The sequence below is a fragment of the Petaurus breviceps genome, unplaced genomic scaffold, assembly GCF_028583685.1.
Source record: "Petaurus breviceps papuanus isolate PSGF00001 unplaced genomic scaffold, PetGlider_PUasm1.0 126, whole genome shotgun sequence".
NCBI lineage: Eukaryota > Metazoa > Chordata > Mammalia > Diprotodontia > Petauridae > Petaurus > Petaurus breviceps.
This window is the reverse complement of record NW_027185655.1, coordinates 35868740-35882160: the sequence shown is the minus strand read 5'-3', so window position 1 is coordinate 35882160 and position 13421 is coordinate 35868740. Positions and strand designations below refer to the sequence as shown.

Here is a 13421-nt window from a genome sequence, read left to right as displayed (position 1 = left end):
TCATTTATAGTTTGAGTGGCAGACACTGGGTTTAATTGCATTTAGTTAAGTCTGGAGCATTAAAAAAATCCACAAAATTATTCAAAAGAAAGAGAGATTCTTTGGAAGGAAGAGGCAATGAGAAGACAGGACCCAATCACCCCTGTCCATCACAGTATTTCAGCACTATAGAACTAGAAAGGCCCTTACAGATGGTTCAGTCAAAAGAGAGAGTCAGAGTTTATCAGTTCAAACCCCACCTCTGCACTTACAATGTGACTTTGGGAAAGTCATTTCTTCCTGGGATACAGTTTCCTTATGTATAAAGTTAGGGGTTGCATTAGTTGACCTCTTAAATTCTTTTTAGCTCCAACCCTAAGCAAAAGCATTGATGCCACTCTATCAGTTAGTCAGTTTAATAAATAAGCACATATTAAATCCCTACTCTGATCCAGGCACTGTGCTAAGATTTTTATCTTTCTATAAAGAAAGGCAAAATCTGGTCCCTGACTTTCAAGGAACTCACAGGATAACGAGGGAAGCAACATGCTAACAACTATGTACAAACAAGCTATATATAGGATAAATTGGAAATAATCAATAGAGGGAAGACATTAGAATTAAGAGGAATCAGGAAATACTTCTTTTAGAAGCCGCTAGGTGGCGCCATGGTGCATAGAGCTCTGGACTTGGAGTCAGCAAGACTCATCTTCCTGAGTTCAAATCCAGACTTAGACACTTACTAGCTGTGTCATCCTGGACAAGTCACTTAACCCTGTTTGCCTTGGTTGCCCCATCTGTAAAATGACCTAGAAATGGAAATGGCAAATAACTCCAGTGCCTTTGCCAAGAAAATCCAAAATGGGGTCATGAAGAGTTGGACATGACTGAACAAAAAAAGCCTTTAGCTGAAACTTGAAGGAGACAGAGATGAGGAGGGAGAACATTTCAGGCATGGGGATCTATCAAATATCTATAGGTCATTGATAACTTCTATGATTAAAAAAAATTAATTTCTGATGCTTTAGATATCTAACAACTGGAGTCACTATTGGTCCCAGGTGTCTAGGACGCTGCACCTACAGTCCATACTCAGTTTAACCCTGGAGATCCCATCCTCACCTCCTCCTTCCTCCCTCCTCAACAAACATTCAACTAAGTTCCTTAGTCTCCTTAGACCCCATCACCTATTCCTCACTCAACTTTAGCCACCCATGGGGACAGTCATGGACAGGACTTCACCATTACCCATAAGTGTTTCAGGTCAAAAATTCTGATGTTCCCTTATCTGACCATAATCTCCGGTTATCCCCTCTCTCCCCATGTCTCACCCCTCCTAAAACTCTCTTTCATGAAGACAAAGCCATGACATTGAATTTACAGCAAATTTTGCTTCTTTTTCTCCATCATCATCTAATCCTTCAGCCTTCAGTCAAATCCCTGATGTGCCATTCATCTCTTGCCAAACTTCAACCTGGTATTTCTCTTACCATCCACCTCCTCCACCCTACTTAGTGCAGTGCTTGACACAAAATAGGCTTTTCAGAGATGTGAATTGATTGATGATTGATTGAGCATAAACCAATTAATGGCATGAGCCACTATCACAGATACATGTCAGATGGCAGAGGGAAGCCAGTCACATAGTAATATTAAAAATATTTCTTTAGATAACCAACAACTATACACACACCTATATATGTATATGCACATACATATATGTATGTATATATAATACACACATATGTGTATGACCCATATGTATATCTGAAAGTTGTTGTACTTTTGCACTGTTATCTACCAAGTAAGTTGTATTTTTATGTTGTCTCCAAGTCATTGCCAAGCTCATGGAAACCTGAGCTGACAGAATATAACTTTAAAAAATATTATTTCACCCCATAAATTTTCCTTTAAGCAGTTCCTAATTTAACCCACAAATTGATCAATCAAAAAGTATTTTATTAAGCACATATTATATTCCAGGCACTATTCCATCTTTTTTTTTCTGCCTTTCAAAAAATATAATGATGTATTTGTGAAATGTTTGGGCAGTTAGGTGGCAGAGAGGACAGAATGCCAACCTTGGAGTCAGGAAGATGGGTTTTCCTGAGTTCAAATCTGGCCTCAGATACCTTCTAGCTGTGTGACCCTGTGCAAATCACTGTCTGATTCTTCATCAGTAAATAGTACCTGCTTAATATCAAAAGGGAAAATGAATGCAAAGTGCTTTGGGAACCGTAACATGCCGCATGAGTGTGAGCTGTTACTAAATCATGAGTGGGAAGGATACAAGAAACTCTTGGCTTTGTAATTAATGCATCGTCGTGAGAATTTCCTCTTATAAATGGATTCCAGTTTGTTACTAAGGTGCATGACTCTACCTGTACATGTCAGGGTTTGGCCTGGAATAGAGCAGAGCCAGAAAATGTTCTCTCTTCTTCCTCCATTGGTAGAAAAGTAAGAAAATACTCTGTAGGATCCAGATGACTTCGCTTGCTCACTTAAGACCCTAAAGGCGAATGATAATGGGTAGCTAGAACTTTCAGGACCCAAGGGCTGAGGGACAGGCCAGCAGAAAATATTTCTTTGTCTCCTGGGAGTGAAGCAGTGATTGAATTGTCTTTTGCATATGGTGTTCTGTTAGACAGGAGACCCTGGCCTGTGCTCCCTGCCAGCTGAGTAACCTAGACAAGGCATCTCACTTCTCTGAAGTTCAACTATGAGATGGAGACCATTTAAATAATATGAATGGATTAAAATTCTTAGAAAATCAGAATGTTATTAGAGAAATAATCACAAATTTATAAAAGCTGATTCTAGGTGAAAAAAAAGCTCAATGTAATCTTCAGGCAGTCCATGATGAAATGATGGAAGAAGCAAAGTTAAATACTGGCTTCCACCCATAATGAAAGGTAACTTCCAAGATCAAAAATGACTAGTACTGGACAAGTAACTTCACCCCCTCTGAAGCTCAGTTGGAAAGTGGAGATAGATACCTGTACTCTGCATCCCTTTCACAGGTATCTGTTATACCACAGGAAGGGAGGAAGGAAGGAAGGAAGGAGGGAGGGAGGGAGGGAGGAAGGGGGGGAGGGAGGAAGGGAGGGAGAGAAGGAAGGAAGGAAGGAAGGAAGGAAAGAAGGGAGGAAGGAAGGAGGGAAAGGAAAGATATATAAAGAAATAACAGAAGACTGAAATTAAGAAAATCTGAGGACACCATGAATTAGCTAAATGAAATCATAGTGCCCACATATTGTAATGTATAATAGGAAACAAGGAATTCATGAATTATAGGTACAGGACTTCCTTAGCATGCATCTATACCAGTTTGGCAACTCCATACTTCAGAGAAGGGAAGCCCCCTGGAGCCTGTTCAGCTGGCCCACAATAGCTTTCTGGTACATAGTTCAGCATGGATTGTTCTCTTGCATAGAAGGGGTTTCAGATGACATTTCAAAGCTCACAGCAATCGTACCCCTCAACTGATCAAAACAATTACCAACTTAGAGAACAATTCTGTTCTGAGAAAGGATCCTGAATTTGGAGCCAGAAGAGAGATCAGAGGTCATCCATCCAATACCCTCATCTTACAGATGAGGAAATTGAGGCCCGAAGGTGTCATACAAGTAATAAGTTAGAGAGACAGGATTTGATCTCACATCCTCTAACTCCAAATCTAGGACTCTTTTCACTATGCCTGACTGGATTTATTTGATCAGTCTAGCCAAGCTAAGTGATCAAGGAAATTCTGGAACCAATTAAACAACAGCAAATACACACACGCACACATACACACAATTACTTTACTATTTGAACTCTTATAATAAACTTAATCTATCCTTACTGAACTTCGAAGTCAGAGGCCCTGAATTCAAATTCTAACTGTCATTTATTACCTTGTAAATTTGGACAAGTCACTTCTGTAGGGCTCAGTTTCTCCATCTGTAAATTGATGGGGTTGGCCTTAACTTCCAGTTCTAGACCAGTAAGTCCTCTGTTTACCTGTGTAATCTTGGGCTAGTCACTTACCCTCAACGGACCTCAGTTCCTTAATTTTATAATGAGAGGGTTAGACTCCATCAATTCCAAGGCCACTAAACCATACATAAGGATTCCCACAGGCTTCATCTTGACTTAGAAAATCACATGTTAACATTACCTTTATTCTATTGTATTTTTATTACTTTTACTAAATATTTCCCAATTACATTTTAATCTGCCCTTGGGAGTGTACAGTACGTCTGGACTAAAACGATTTCTGGGACCTATTCTGGCTGTCAGTCTCTTAACTTTCATGATTCATCCATTCATCCGCTATTACCAGAGCAGAACAAAACAAATAGAAAAAAAGGAAAAAAACAGACATAAACCCAAACAGGTTTCTTCTATGAAATGTAGGTAAGAATTGAGGGGTTTTTTTTAACTTACTTTTAAAGGACCTTAGAGAAGCCATTAGTAGTAGGTTTTCAGAAATTAGCAAATCTGCTTACATTTTTTCTGATTCGTAATTAGTATTTATTCAGATAAGCTCAATACACTGAATGTTTTTGAAACTAAAAGGGTGAAAGGATCACTTTCCAAATCCTTTCAATTCTTTGCACTAATCTCAGGGCGAGGGGGAGCTTGACACAGGGTGTTTTGTCAGCCTGACCCCGGTGTGTGCTGATAACCCCAGACACTGTAGCTGATTGAAGGTACTAATGGCCTCCCCTTTCAAGGGCTTTAAGGATCTTTTGGACAGCTGAAGGTCAAGTGGGCTTTGCTAAATGCTTTGTAGATGTGATATGTCCCGTAGAAGAATACAGCACTAGAAACATTTGCTGTTCTGTGGCTTAAGTAGGGGGAGGGCTGGGGGCTATGGACATTTAGTCAAAAAGAGAAGCTAGGCACAAAGTAGTGTTCCATTTTAGAAAGAGGATGATAGTCCCTGTGTTTTAATGTCCTTTCCCTGAAGATTTTCTTTTGTGGTGAAAACACTTTTTTTCCTTTGCCTTTGTTGAACATTAACACAGAAAGGAAGAGACAAATGGAGGGAAAACCTTAGCCATGAACAATTACATGCAAGTAGGTTACATGAAAATATAGTCTCAAGTGTCTGATATCTTGTGAATATTAATTAAGGAAATTATTCTCAGAGCAGCTAGTGTTTAAAACAAGATCTAATCTCTCCTGAGTGGGCCTGTAGCTTCTCTCTCTAAGCGTTTAACTTCAAAGGAGTTTGGTGAAGGACTGTTGCTTCAGTCTGGGGCTGAGACTGATTCTCAAATTACATATGGCAGCTAATACAATAAAGAGAAAATAATTGCGTGTCGATGGGTGGGGTTTATTCCTGATAATATGCATAATAATATGTATGTATCCTTATCCTTTTGCATAAATCATACATATGATGATCAGTTTTAAGCTTTTAGAATTGGAAAGAAGCAATTTGCTCAGAGGGCAGCTGAGAGGTATAGTGAATAGAGCACTGGACTTAGAGTCAGGAAGACCAGAGTTCAAATCTGACCTCAGACATTTACTAACTGTGTGACCCTGGGCAAGTCACTTAACCCTGTTTGCCTCATCTGTAAAATGAGGTAGAGAAGGAAATGGCAAACCAGTCCAGTGTCTTTGCTAAGAAAACCCAAAATGGGGTCACAAAGAGTCAGACAAGACTGGAATAACTAAACAACAATGTATTTTCTCTGCTCCTTCTCTCCCTTCTTTGCAGTGGTAGGTGACTCGGATTATGGAATATTTCCTATACTGTCAGACATATATGAAGTGTTGGCTGAGTTTTATAACTTCTCAGGGGAAGTAGCAGTTAAATTAGAAAAAAATTTAAGTAAATTTGCTAATTGCTGAAAACCTGCTGGTGGCTTGCCTAGATCTCTTAAAGTTAAGTAATAAAAACTCAAGTCCTACCTACATTTAATAGAAGAAACCTGTTTGAGTTTATGGGTTAGGTTTTTTTTCTATTTTTAAGAATTATTTTTCTTTAGCGGTACAAAAGATAGCTTGCTAGGTAGGCAAGAAGGAAGGCCAGATTTGGAAATGAGATGATGTAAAACCAAAAATGTCCACAGAAAATAAGATCTAAAAAAATTACTCACTTCCCAACCCAAACTGCAAAAGGATATTACCTAAATCTGCAAATCATACAATGGTCCAAGTAAAGATTTTTATTTTATTCAAAGTATCCCCCTCCAATGACTCAGGACTGGCTAGAGAGCTGGCAAGGCCAGAGCCTGCCTTAATGACTCTTACTCCCTACTTGTTTGCTCATTGCTGCCATTTCCCCCCTTTTTCCTGTTCCCCCCAATACCTAACTCCCTTGTGGGGAAGGAGCCTAGCTTCTTTCCTCTGTGTCACTTTGAGCACATCATTTAACCTGAGTTTCCTCATCTGTAATTTGAGGATGTTGGTAATCCAACCTCCAATGGCCTCTAAATTATCTTCTAGCCCTAAATCTATGAACTAGAACACCTTTCGTTAATTTTACAAACATTAAAGTACCATGTAAAGCACCATGTGGTAAATCACTCTGTTAGGTGTTGGAGATGCAAAGACTATGCCTGCCTTCAAAAAGTTTACATTCTAGGGAAGGGTGGATGAAATTATATATATATATATATATATATATATATATATATATATATATATATATATATACACATTATAGATGAATATAAAGTGATTTGAGAAAGTAAAAAATATTAATATATGAGAAGATTCAGGAAAGGTTTTTCAGAGAAAGTGGTGTCTGAACTGAGGAAGATAAGGTTTCCAAGATGCATGTGTACCCATGATCCAGTACCCCAAGTTGAATCTTGGGTGTTTCTCAATCATCACTCTTGAGTACATTTTATTCCCTCAATCCAGAGTTTCCCTAGGAATCTCAGAATAGAGCTTGTGTCTAGGTCTCCAGATATGGGTGAAAGGGCCCCATCCTATGTGCAAAAACCCATCTCACAATATCAGATAAAGAATAGCTTTTATTTTGCCTCATGGAAAGAATGCAATCAACATAAGGGATTCACAAAAGCCTTTTAACATTAAAAAAAAAATGCTTTCCTTTCCAGTGAATCCCATCCCACTTTCCATCCCCATCATTCCAACCCCTCCAGGTAGTATGGTACAGTGTTGAGAAGCACTGGATTTGGAGACAAGGGGAAAGACGACTGAACCTATAATGGAAGGAAGGAAGGATGGAAGGAAGGAAGAAAGGAAGGAAGGAAGAAAGGAAGGAAGGAAGGAAGGAAGGAAGGAAGGAAGGAAGGAAGGAAGGAAGGAAGGAAGGAAGGAAGGAAGGAAGGAAGGGAAAGAAAGGAAAGAAGGAAGATGGAAGGAAGAAAGAAGGAAGGAAAGAAAGAAATAAAAGATGGAAGGGAGGAAAGGAGGGAGGGAAGGGAGAGAAGGGAAAGAAGGGGGAAAAGAGAGAGAGGGAAGAAGAAGAAAGAGGGGAAGCAGAGAGGGGGAGAGAGACTGATGGGTAGATAGGAAGGAAGAAAGAAAAAGGAAGGAAGGAAAGAAGGAAGGAAGCAAGCATTCAGGGCACTCTAATAAACTCACTGTCAAAAAGACAGTCCCTGTCCTCAAGGAGTTTACATTCCAATGAAGAAACACAACTCATAAATGGGGATCGGGAAAAGCTGGTGTGGACCACATGGCGTGGAATGTAATGGAGGCCTGGTTCTGGGCAAAATAAAAAGAAATTTTGCCTTTGACGGGCCAAAGGTTCTGGTAGGGGAAAAGATGGGGATGATGGTCAGAGTGGAGGTAAGCATGATGCAGTGATGTTGAGGAAGTGACCTCTACATTTATAGCACACACAGCCTTGTGGTTTGGAGCACCAAGATAAGAAATGAACTTGAAGACATTAAAGAGGCAAGCTATTTAGCATTAAATAAGTCCTGGTTAGTAGGTGAATGTGAAGTCCAGGTTTAGATGTCGTGGCTCAGTTCTTTGCTGTTCTTCCAACTTTGTGACCTCATGCTTGCTTTTCCTGACTCGAGTGGTCTCAGTAACAAACTCTTTCCCCTTTCTTGCTCCCAGAAAACAGTATATCAGCTCTCCAGTTGTTTATAAAAGAGATGAACCATCAAGTAAGATGGGGAAACACATGGAGGGCAGGTACAATAAATAGTAAGTAAAAGATAAGACTTTGTTGGGAAGTACAGAAATTCTTGTGGGTAAACCCTAGTTTTCTGATCAATCATAGGGAACCAGTCCTTAATTTTCCTTGGTCTCTTCTTCCCACCCCTGTCTATTGTTGTCATTTCTGCTGTCTTGTAGTACTTGTCCAACCTTTTGTTCTGGGTGTGGATATGTAGGAATAGATCGTCTTGGAAATACCCCCCAACTTGGTCTCTCCTAGGCCTATGTAGACCTTAAAGATTCCTCCCATTGTCTGTGGAACCGAGGAAGGCTCACATTTGGTCACCCTCTGACTCCCAGGGGAAAAAAAAAGACTCTTTCCTATCAGGCTTCCCAATTATCTTTCACTTTGGACTTCAGGTCTTCTACCTCCTTCACCCTTCTCTGGAGATCTTATTTCTCTGATTCACAGAAGTTCTCTCCTTTTTCCTGGTTGATTTTCCTGGCCCTCCCCACCTCCCCAATATAGTGATGTTTCTGCTCTTTATACTTAAATTGTCTCTTTCACTGTCCCTATGTCCCACTGTCTCAGCAGTATGGGACTGTACCTCTAGGATCCCTTTGCCTGACCAGAGGGTGCCCTCATACCATTTATAACATTAACTCTCTCTCCATTCTGATCCTCTGCTCCAGTCTGACCTTGAAACACTCTTTAGCCTATTTCTTGTTCTCCATTATCTCACCACTGCACCCAGATGGTTCCAGAAGAGAAAGTGAGGCTGGTGACTTTGCACAGCCTTCCCTCACTTAAATCCAACTCACTTGCATGTCACGGCATCACCTCCTTGATGTCATGGTCCTCTTCAAGAATGAAGGACAAACAACAGTAACAAAATTCTACATTCATTGGCCAAACTGAATTGGCAACTCAACCCATCTCAGCTTCTAGCTCTAAACACTTCCCTATCTCATAGTGTTACACAGGTCATGATTGGGCCTCTTTACCCTAGAGGTAGATTCCCCCTGGACTATAGGATTTTATAATAATTGTAAACAAGTATGACAGCACAACACAACACATCAAGAAATTCTCATACCTCCCCCTGTCCTCCCCCCAAATTAAATAGAATCATCTTGCTAGAACTCCTAATAAGAAAGAAAGGCATATTACATACTCATATCCAGAATATCAATGTTGGTCTAGGTAGCACTCAATTTTTATACATTGCTTGGGGTTTTAAACCAGCTGATACGTAAAAGTATATAAAAAGTCAAATCACTCTGTGTCAGGAACAAGCATCTGCAGATTGTCCAAGGACACCCATTTAAGTTTCCCACATGCCAATACAAGATTACGGATTGGCCATGGTTGATAATTCTTGTTGGGTAGGACAAGACGAGGAGGCTATCCACATGAAAGTTTTGGAGTTGATAAACAAGAAGACATTTTGTATGGAGAGCTATCTGGCATTCAGCTTCTACTCCTGATTCATACTATTGCAGAGACATTATATCAAATGTTTCAGTGGGCCAGGCAACTCTGAGTGCAGAGAAAGTTCTGATCTACATAGGTAAAAGTTCCTCACTGGGACTTTCACCTTTAGTAACACAATTGCAATTTTGATTTAAAGAAAAAAAGCTTAGTGAGTTGTTTACATAGCAATGTCATTATTTAACCTTTTGACTTCCAGTAGAAACCGAAGAGATTCCAGGCAAATCCCATAGATACTGGTTGGATACAATTAGCATGTGAAGAGGAATATAGGTGGGGAATGGGAATGGCTACAAGCTACCAGGTGTAGATCAGATGTGGATGTGGAAGAATGTGTCTACATCCTGTCCCCCCAAATGCTTTTTCAGCTTCAGTTCCACCCTGTATCCCCAGTTACAAAGCATGAATCAAAGCTACATCAAGGTATTTGTCCATCCTCAACAAAGTTTAAATATGATGCTCTCCTATATTTTAAGAATACAGCTCTGCTATGATATTGTCCACTGGAGGCTTTTAATCTTTACTGTAACAATATGACTCAATGAATCAAAAACGGAATATCACCTGCCATAGGGAAGGAAGTCCTGAATCTGGAGTCAGAGGATGTATGTTAGAATCCTAATTCTGTTATCCATTACCTGTGTGACCCTGTGCATGCCACTAACTAAATTAATCTGGAGGAACAGAAGGTCAAGAATCTTAAGGGAAATAATGAAAAAAAAAGTGGAGGTCTGCCAGATTTCAGGCTATACTGCAAAGCGGTAATTATCAAAATAATTTAGTGAGAGAGACAGAGACAGAGAGAGAGACAGAGACAGAGAGAGAAGAGAGAGACAGAGAGACAGAGACAGAAAGACAGAGACAGAGAGACAGAGGAGAGAGACAGAGACAGAGAAACAGAGAGAGGAGAGAGACAGAGAGAGAAGAGAGATAACAGAGACAGAGAGGTCAAGCAGTGGAATTCATTACACCAAACAAATATAGTTGCATAGCATTTACTAAAACCAAAGATTATCATAACTAGGGTAAGAAATCACTATTTGACAAAGACTACTGGGAAAACTGGAAAGTGAATTGGCAGAGTCCAACATCTCACACTGTATACCAAAAAAAGCTCCAAATGAATAAATAAATTATGAAGAGAAAAAATATCACATAATAAAACAGTTCAAGGAACAAGAAGAAAATATCTTATGGACAAAGAAATCATTTATGACCAGACAAGGGATAGTGTGGATCATTAATAAACTTTTGATTACATAAAATGGGAAAGGTTTTGCAGAAACAAAATTAATGCAGTTAAAATTAGAAGGGAAACATTTAGCTAAGGGAAAATATGACAAATTTCTGTGAAAAAAATCTAATATCAAAGATATGTAAAGAAATGATTCAAACATATGAGAATGACAACCATTCCCCAACAGATAAATGATCAAATAATACAGTTAATTTCCAAAGAATTATCCAATTGTCCAATCAACAGCCATATGAAAAATTTCTCCAAATAACTAGTCATTAGAGAAATACAAATTAAAACAATGCTGAAGTTCTTTCAGCACACTCAGAAGACTGACAAAGATGAGAAAAAACAAAAATGAAAAATGTCAGAGAGGCTAAGGGAAAATAAGTACATTAATGCACTGTGGGTGAAGCTGTGAATTGGTTCAATCATTCTGTAAAGCAATTTGGAGCAGTACACAAAACTCACTAAACACTGTTTATCATTTGGCCCAGTGATTCCACTCCTAGGCATATAGCCCAAAGGGATAAAATAAACAGAAAAAAAAAGATCCACATGTACAAAAATATTTATGGCAGTCTTTTTGTTGCAGCAAACTGGAAACTAGAAGCAGGTCCTTTCTTTGGGGAATGGCCTAACAAATTTAGGTATATGAGTACCATGAAATGTTAATGTGCAGTAAGAAATTATAAAAAGGAGGAGAAACCTGGGAAGATTTGCATACAGAGATGTGGGCTGAAATGAATAGAACAAGGAAAATAATTTATACAATAACAACACTGAAAAGAAAAAACTTTCAAAGACTCAAAAATTCTGTTCAATGCAATCAGCTACAATCCCAGAGAAATGACAAAGAGGAATGCTACCCATTTCCTAACAGAAGGGTGATGAAGTCAAGGTATAAAGTGAGATGCATTTTTAGAATTGTCAAATATGTGGACTTTTTGGCTTGATTTGGTGGATTTCTTATAAGCATTCTTTTTCTTTTTCTTTTCTTTTTCCCAAATGCGAAGGGGTAGAGGAGAAAGGGGGAGGGTTAGCGAGGAGCTAAAAATAAAAATTAAAGCATTTCTTTGAAATGCACAAATGAAAAAAGAAAGTTCAGAAAGAAGCACAATCAAGCAAGACAGCTTTGAAAGTAAAATGTTGAATTTACTGTGTACTTTTTTTAAAAAAGCAAACTGTACATAATAGAGATTCACATTTTAACATATGTATTCCTCTTTTTTCTGTTTTTTTTTTTATACAGAAATGTTCTCTTTTTTAGGTGCTCATTAAATTCAAAATAACAATAAAATAAAAAGGAGAGGGTTGGGTTAATTTACCTTTAAGATCTTTCCATTTCTGTAATTATGATTCTACAAATTATGTGCCAAAGGGACTAGAATTTTCTGGCATCAAAAATATGTGTATTCATTATAAATAATATTTAAAAGTGTCCTTCATTATGCCTCTCTCCCTAGCCCATTCCCATGTGTTGGTTGCTGGATGGCTGCCTACAGCGTTTACCCCAGCTTCAATTCTGACCTGAATGTAAGTGTGATATGAGAGAAATTGCATAAATTACCACACATAAATAAAATTGACATATAGATCTAGGACTCAGAATTGAATTTAGACTATATAACCTTGACCCTGATAAATTATTTAACTTCTCTGGGCCTCAGTTTCCTCAACTGTAAAAAGAAGAGGGGCTCAGATTAAATGGCCTCTAAGATCCCTTCTGGAGTTCATAGAGATGCCATGCCTGGAGTCAGGAAGACCTGAGTTCAAATACAACCTTAGACACTTACTAGCTGTGTGACCTTGGGTCAGTCTCAGACACTCACTAGTTGTATGACCCTGGGCAAGTCATTTAAACCTGTTTGTCTCAGTTTCTTCATCTGTAAAATGAGCTGGAGAAGAAAATGGCAAACTACTCCAATTCCTTTGCCAAGAAAACCCCAAATGGGGTCATAAAAAGTTGTACACAACTAATGAACTAAATAACAACAAAATATTCATAGTTGTATCCCCAGAGCATATAAGTGGTATCGCATGGAATTCAGTTTCTTGTTGTTTTTCCTTACATATATACCCTGAAATTGCTCTCCATCCTCAGTATTTTTCCTTCCTGCTCAAAGGAGCAAAAGTAGGCTGCCTCTCCAATGGGGCCTACAAGGGAAGGATTTGCCTTCCTCTGGCATATCAGTTATTGGCAATGATTAGAGGCAGGATACCGGACTGGAAGGACAAACAGACCAACTTAGTCCAGAAGTACTGATATTTCAGCCAGAAACAGCCTTCCCAAAAGCTTGCTTTGCATAGACAGTTGTGCTGACCACATTAGAGTTCCAAGGGAAAGGCTGTCCCAGGAACTTCCTTTTCAGCAACAGTAGCGCCCTGTTTAAGGGAGCTAAGAATGGAATGTGATCATCTCATTTATATGCTGCCATGAAGTTTTAGACAACACCGGCATGAGCTTTCAACATTGAAAAAGTCAAGCAAAGCACCCTGGAAATAATAGGACCACTGTACATGGAAGCTAGAAAACATAGCCATCCAAGGCAATCAGTCATCCGAGCTGACAACAGTTTCTTCCTCTCTCTCTCTCTCTCTCTCTCTCTCTCTCTCTCTGTCTCTCTGTCTCTCTGT

At 39.1% G+C, this 13421-nt stretch overlaps 1 long non-coding RNA gene across 1 annotated transcript in view; it reads left to right on the top strand.

The window, feature by feature from the left end:
* Positions 1-13421, top strand: part of LOC138169910 (uncharacterized) — a 41004-nt gene that overhangs the window by 12532 nt on the left and 15051 nt on the right. The window contains exon 2 of the long non-coding RNA XR_011170489.1: positions 12251-12320. This is a non-coding gene — a long non-coding RNA (uncharacterized lncRNA). The remainder of the gene's footprint in view (positions 1-12250; positions 12321-13421) is intronic.